Below are 6,000 nucleotides of genomic sequence, written 5' to 3' on the forward strand. Positions count from 1 at the left end.
CCGGGACGTGGGCATCCCGGCTCCACCTCAGGAGTCTGCCATGTAGCTGGGGCCCTGGAAGGAGATACTGGGCCCAGGGCAGGCTCTCGGGATTGCCTTGTCTTGCCATCGCAGCCACACTGGCTCACGTGTCCCCTGCCAGCATGGGGAGTGTGGCCGTTCCCTGTGTTGGCCTCTGTCACTCCATCTCTCGACAAGCCCCCCGTCTCACCCCCTTCTCTGATGATCTTTCCTTTACTCCATTGTTTCATTTTACGCCGAATGCTCACTCGAGGCCCCTAGAGACAAGCTTCCTGAGAGAAGCTCCAAGCTCTTAGCAGCCTCCCAGCTGGACACGAAGGATCCAGTGGAGGATGCTGGGATGGAGCCACAATATGGAAGGAGTCTGGGTCCCTTAGCAAAGACCACCTATGCCAGAATGAATGGGAAACACGTTCCCATTGCGTTAAGCCACCTAGATTTTGAGATTGTTATTAGACTGGGTGGGGGTGCTCTGTCTAGCACAGCAGCTGTGATTGACGGATGGGAGACGCCAAACTCGGTGGGTGGAGACCAGGTGAGAGGAGGCACAGATTCAAGCAACACTGGGCTGTACGGGGATCACCGCTTGGCAGTGAACTAGATGCCGGACATGCTGGAGCGGGAGTCGTGTCTAGCGTGGGGACTGGCGGGCTGAGAATCGCAGGCCCCAGTTAGCGTCCTCTCCCGTAGCCGGGAGCACACGGGTCACCAGCCTGGTCTCTCCTGGCCCGAGAGCTGTGGCTCTGAACTTCTTTGGCTCATTCCCCTCCCCAGGGACACTGAGCCCACAGCCCGGTGGGGGCCTGTCCCGAGGCAGGGCTCACAGAGTGTCTTTCGAAGGCTCCAAAGATCTCTCTTTTCCCACCAGCTCACAAAATGGGGATTCAGATCTGGGGAGGTGACCAGACAGGTGGAGCGCGTGATGGGCTGTGTGTCTGCCAGGAGGAGAATGGGCCGATTCATCCGCAGGACCTGCGATCTGGCCGGGGCAGGTGGATGGACGTGAGGCCGGATCTGCAGCAGCCAGAGCGGCGGGCGCTGGGAGACCGGTTCCCAGGGCCTCCAGGGCACCGTCTCCCATGGGAGGAGAGGGACCCGGCCCAGGGCTCACCTAAGAACAGAGTGAACTGAGCTCCAGGACTCAAAACCTGAGGTGGCCCTGGGCGGTGTGGCTCCGTGGTTAGAGCATCGGTCCAACCACCAAAGGGTTGCAGGCTCGATCCCCGGCCCTGGTCGGTCGGGGTGCATGCGAGAGGCAACCAATCGATGTGTCTCTCTCACATCGATGTTTCTACCTCTCTCTCCCCCACCCCCTCCCTCCCTTCCACTCTCTAAAACTCAATGGAAAAAATATCCTCAGGTGAAAATTAACAACAAAAAAAGAGAGAAACGACGGATTCTGTACTCGGAGGCCGTAGGCGTGTACACAGAGGGGCCTTAACAAATGCTCCTGGGAGGGCCTGGGGGGCACCCACTGCTGCCTGGGTTCGCTCACCCCGAGGTGTGAGCACTGGGGCCTCGGAGCCTCCAGGCCTCCCTTCCAGCTCCCCTGAGTGGGTGTGTCCCCAGGGTCCTCAGGTTTGTCACGGCTGCTAACTCGGTGACACCCCGTTACCCTTCATGACCCGGGGCCAGGTGAGGAAGGCAACCTCTCCTGTCTCCGGGCCCAACAGGAGGCCACACCCTCCGTGGACAAGGGGCCCCGGTCCCACTTCTCTGGCCTGTTGAGTTCAGAGACCCCCTGGTGGGGCTGGGCCTCTGGAGACGACAGCCAAGCAAGCTACCCCCTGCCCAAGAAAATGTCCTAGGGCCTCTTCCCGCCTGTCACTCGGGGACCTGTGCCCCCCTCAGGACTGCTGAGGGGAGTAATTTCCAGAGCCCTGGAGCTGCAGAGGCTGGGCCCGGGCAGGAGTTCGTGACCACCTTGGGGGTCCCCAGGCAGCTGGGGCCCATAGGTGGGGGGCCACATGGGCTGTGCTCAAGGCCCAGGATTTGAGGATTGAGAGTGGCCATGGAGGGGAAGCCCCACCCCCAAACTCCTCCTGGGCCTCCCTCCCTCTGGTTTCAGAGATCTCAGGGTTCATCCTAATGCCAGTTGGAAAGAACCTTCTGGAAGGCACGCTCAGCGTCCCCCCACCCGACCCGGAGCCCGGCCCGAAGACGGACGGTGGTCGGAGTGGCAGCCGCGGAAGTGACTTTGAACTTGAACTGTGTTGAAATCCAGCTCGTAAATCTGCAGCTTGGCCCAGGGGGCTCACCCTGGGGCCTGGGCGTGGAGTGTGCAGGAGAGGCCGGGCTCGGGCACAATGCGGCATTTACGGGGCCGCAGGGCGCGCGCGAGTGAGAAGGCGAGTGTGCGCGTACCTGGGGACCGGGCCCTGGGGACGGTGCCAGCGCCGGGCGCCCACATCTGGAAAGTGTCAGGTTTAATGCCCGAGCCGCAGGCCGGGTCAGCTCCGAGGACATGTTTGCGTGCCCGCCGCAGCTGTGCAAACTCCCGCCGCTGGGCGCTGCCGGGCCGTCAGGTTCCCTCCGAGACACTGGCCTCTTTGTCGGATTCCAGTCCAGCCCCGTCTCAGAGTCACCGGCCCGCGCGGGCGGGGGAGCCGCAAACAGCTGCCCGGCAGCATCTGTCTGAGGCCACATTCATTCGGCCCCAGAAGGAAAACACCACAACTCGGGGGCACGTCGGCCAGGCTCAGCCCGCCCCCCGCAGGGCCCCCGTGTCCTAGCTGATGTCCCTCCACCTCGGTGCCACTGGGCATCCCAAACACCCGGTAGCACACCGGCCGTCCCCCGGGGAGCCAGCTCAGCTTCAGGGGGTTCCCGGTGGCTGTCCCTGGGGGAGCCCTTCCCGGGTGGATGGGGCGTGGCTGTGTCTGGAGGGCGATGGGGACCCGACAGTGTGTGTGCACCGGAGTCCCTGCGTCCATCCCTCCCTCCCTCCACCCAAACACCCATCCGTCCATCACCCATCCGCCCACCCACCCGAAACGACCGTTTAGGAGCCCACGGCGAGCAGGGCACTGCGGCAAGTGCTGTGCAGAGAAAATCAAGCACGAGGCTCTCTCTCTGCCTTGGAGGCGTTGGCAACACTGCCAGGCCCACACGCGTGCAGACCAGCAGCCGCCACTCGGGAGCAGAGGCGCGTGGGCCGCTCGGCACGTCCCCGCTCCCCTCGCTCCACGCGCCCACGACGCAGTGTCCCCCTCCCAGGAGCTTTCTCCCCACCCGGCCACGAGCCGGCCCTGACTGTCCCCCAGCCCTCTCGCCCGGCCCCTCGCTGTTTCCCTCCCGCGTCTGTCTCTGTGGACGTCTCCCCCCTTCTCTCTGTCTCTCTTCCCTCGAGCCCTGGCCCGTGTGGCCCGCTGGTTGGAGCGTCGCCCCGCGCCCTGATGATCGCCGATTTCGATTCCCGGCCAAGGGCACGTACCTGGGTTGCAGGTTCGATCTCCGTCCCCAGTCAGGGCGCGTGCAGGAGGCACCCTAATCGATGTGTCTCTCTCACACGATGTCCCCCCCTCCGCTTCCACCGTCTCTGAAAATCAGTGGAAACAATATCCTCAGGTGAGCATTAACAAAATAAAAAGGAAATATAACCACGAGCTGGCGGCAGCCCCAGGGCCTTTGCACCATCCGCGTCCTGGTCCAGAAGCGCCCTTCCTCCGGCCCTCCCCAGAGCCAGCCCTTTGCACCCTCCCAGAGTCCCCTCCGGAGGGGCGTCCCTGCCTCTCCCGGGACCCCCACCGGACAGCTCACCTTGGGTCTCCTCTGTCCCGTTTCACCTGTGTAGTGTTAACTCCGAAATCACTGTGTTCCAGTCCCTCCTCTCCCTGCACCGGACTAACTCCCACGAGAACAGAGACCAAGTCTGACGTGTCCCTGGCGGCAGCCCCCGTAGGTGCACAATTAACAACTGATTGCGGGGATGGCAGAGAAGCCCCTCCCGTCCCCTCAGCATCTCCGGCTGCAGGGGAGCATCCCTGTGCCCCCGTCCCCGCCCCCCCAAGCCACGCCTGGTACCCAGACTGTGCCCCCAGCCCCGGGCACCACACCAGGAACCCGGAGCCCTTCCTCTGCCTCCCACTTGACGTCTTCTGACCTCACTTTCAGCTGGAAACCGCACGACCGACCGGAACACGTGCCGGGACTTGCGTGGTCCTTGAGGAGTGACCGGAAGCGGCACTTGTTTGCCCCCCTCTGCGGTGCGCTCACCCCTGGGCGCCTGCCGGGGCACGTGGGCCCCGGGGCACCTCCCCGGTCGCTGTCACCTGAGTTTGGCGGGAGCGGGGAGGACTGCTCCCTCGGCTGCACGCCCGGGCGAGACCTGCTCGTAGACGATTTCTAAGGAGCCCGCAGGCGGCCTGTCCCCGCCTGTGGTCAAGCCACTGCCCGGTTGGTGAGCATCTGCCGTCGCTCCTGAAAGCCAGTGCTTTTGGGACGACCCCGTTTCTTCTCCTGGTGTAAACGGCACTGTCGTCCCCCAAACCCTCCGGATCTTCCCCGCCGGCCTCCGTCGAGTCCCCTGAGGACGTGACGGTGGTTGTTTGCTCACGTCGGGAGCGGCTGGCAGAGCAGGCCCCGCAGCCAAAGCTCCTCCGAGCCGACGGTGTGAGCCAGCGAGCTCCCCGGCACGAAACCCGCAGCTGCGGACGCCTGGCTGTGGCCGGGAGGGGACAGCAGCGGGCGTCCCACGCCGGGAAGTCCAAGGAAGACCCTTCAAGCGGTTTCCATGATTTCGCTCGAAGCCTCGGGGTTCCTGAGGCTGCTCCGGACACACACGCTCAGAGGTCAGCGGAACACGCCCCAGGTCCAAGCGCGCCCGGGACCCGCGTCCCCACGTCCCTGTCTTGGTCGGCAGGCCGCCCAGAGCCGGCTTGGGAGTGGATGCCGGTCCCCCCCACCTCCGTGCCCGGGCCCGAGGGCAGCAAGGCTGGAGAGCAGGCCCCGAGCCCCGGGCGAACAGCTGCCCAGCAAACCCAGAGCTGCGGGCTCAGAGGGGACGCCCGCGGCTAAAAATGAAGAGGTGAGTCATTGTCAAAGCCCGGAGGCCGAGGCTCGAGCGGGGCCTGAGGAAGGGCGGGCGGAGGGCATCGCCGACTGGGCCCGGCCCAGCGCTGCTGAGGACACACGGCCCGTGTCACGCTGTCTGGCCGGCGCCTTGGACCTAACACCGATCTCCCTGGGTCGATGTCGTGTGAACGGGTCCAGGAGGACTTGTCAAGAACTGTCTCTCCCCCTCCTCTCTCTGAGCCCCACTTTAAGTTCGGCTGAAATGCTAAATAACGTGGGGCTACTCTTACTCCCCCGGGGCCCTGAAGGCAGACACTGTGTATAAACTCTCCACACAAAAGACAGTTTATCACCACCCCCTGCTCTCCTTTTCTTCTTAAAAAACAAAAAGTCCCACAGCTGATAGGTGTTAAATGACAATGAAATGTATTTTAATAAACGCCGCCTTCTTAATTATATTCAGAGTGCGTGTATACATTTTTGGGGGACACCGTGTATGTGTGTGGGTGTGTGTATGTGTGTATATAGGCTTGGCCCTGCTGTGTGAGTTTAGGCAGAAAGCTTACCTTCTCTGGGCCTCCGTGATCTGCTCTAGATCTGCTTTAGTTTAAACTGGGAGCAACGCACACACATCCCCGGAGGGTCAGGGAGGTTTGTGGGGTTCGAGGGCATGTGCAGAGGCCTTTGTGAGCTGCCTGAGAGGCACAGCCCCCCTTCCTGACCGGCCTCCGGGCAGCTCGGAACAAACGGCTCACGGCTCTCGTGAAAAGCCGCCTTTCTCTGCGCCCTTCCCCGGCACCCTCTGGCCTTTCCCTCTTGGAGTCAAGCTCCCCCCTCACCAGGCAGCCTGGGAAAGTCCCCTTATGCTGGGGTGTGGGGCGACCCCCCGGGAGCCTGGGATCACCCCAGGTCCCCTTTCTTGGCTACCACGTGCTCCTGAAAGCAGGTGAGTTCCCTGGCTCCTGG

The 6,000-nt window shown here is 63.3% G+C and overlaps 1 protein-coding gene across 3 annotated transcripts in view; it reads left to right on the forward strand.

The window, feature by feature from the left end:
* Window positions 1-5,484, forward strand: part of ZNF664 (zinc finger protein 664) — a 61,525-nt gene extending 56,041 nt beyond the window's left edge. For all 3 annotated transcript variants that reach the window (XR_013997779.1, XR_013997780.1, XR_013997781.1), the window contains one exon: window positions 4,135-5,484. The gene's annotated coding sequence lies outside the window, so the exon portion shown is untranslated. The remainder of the gene's footprint in view (window positions 1-4,134) is intronic.
* The last annotated feature ends 516 nt before the right edge of the window (window positions 5,485-6,000 follow it).

This window comes from Miniopterus schreibersii, assembly GCF_964146895.1.
Source record: "Miniopterus schreibersii genome assembly, chromosome: 20".
In the NCBI taxonomy this organism is placed as follows: domain Eukaryota; kingdom Metazoa; phylum Chordata; class Mammalia; order Chiroptera; family Miniopteridae; genus Miniopterus; species Miniopterus schreibersii.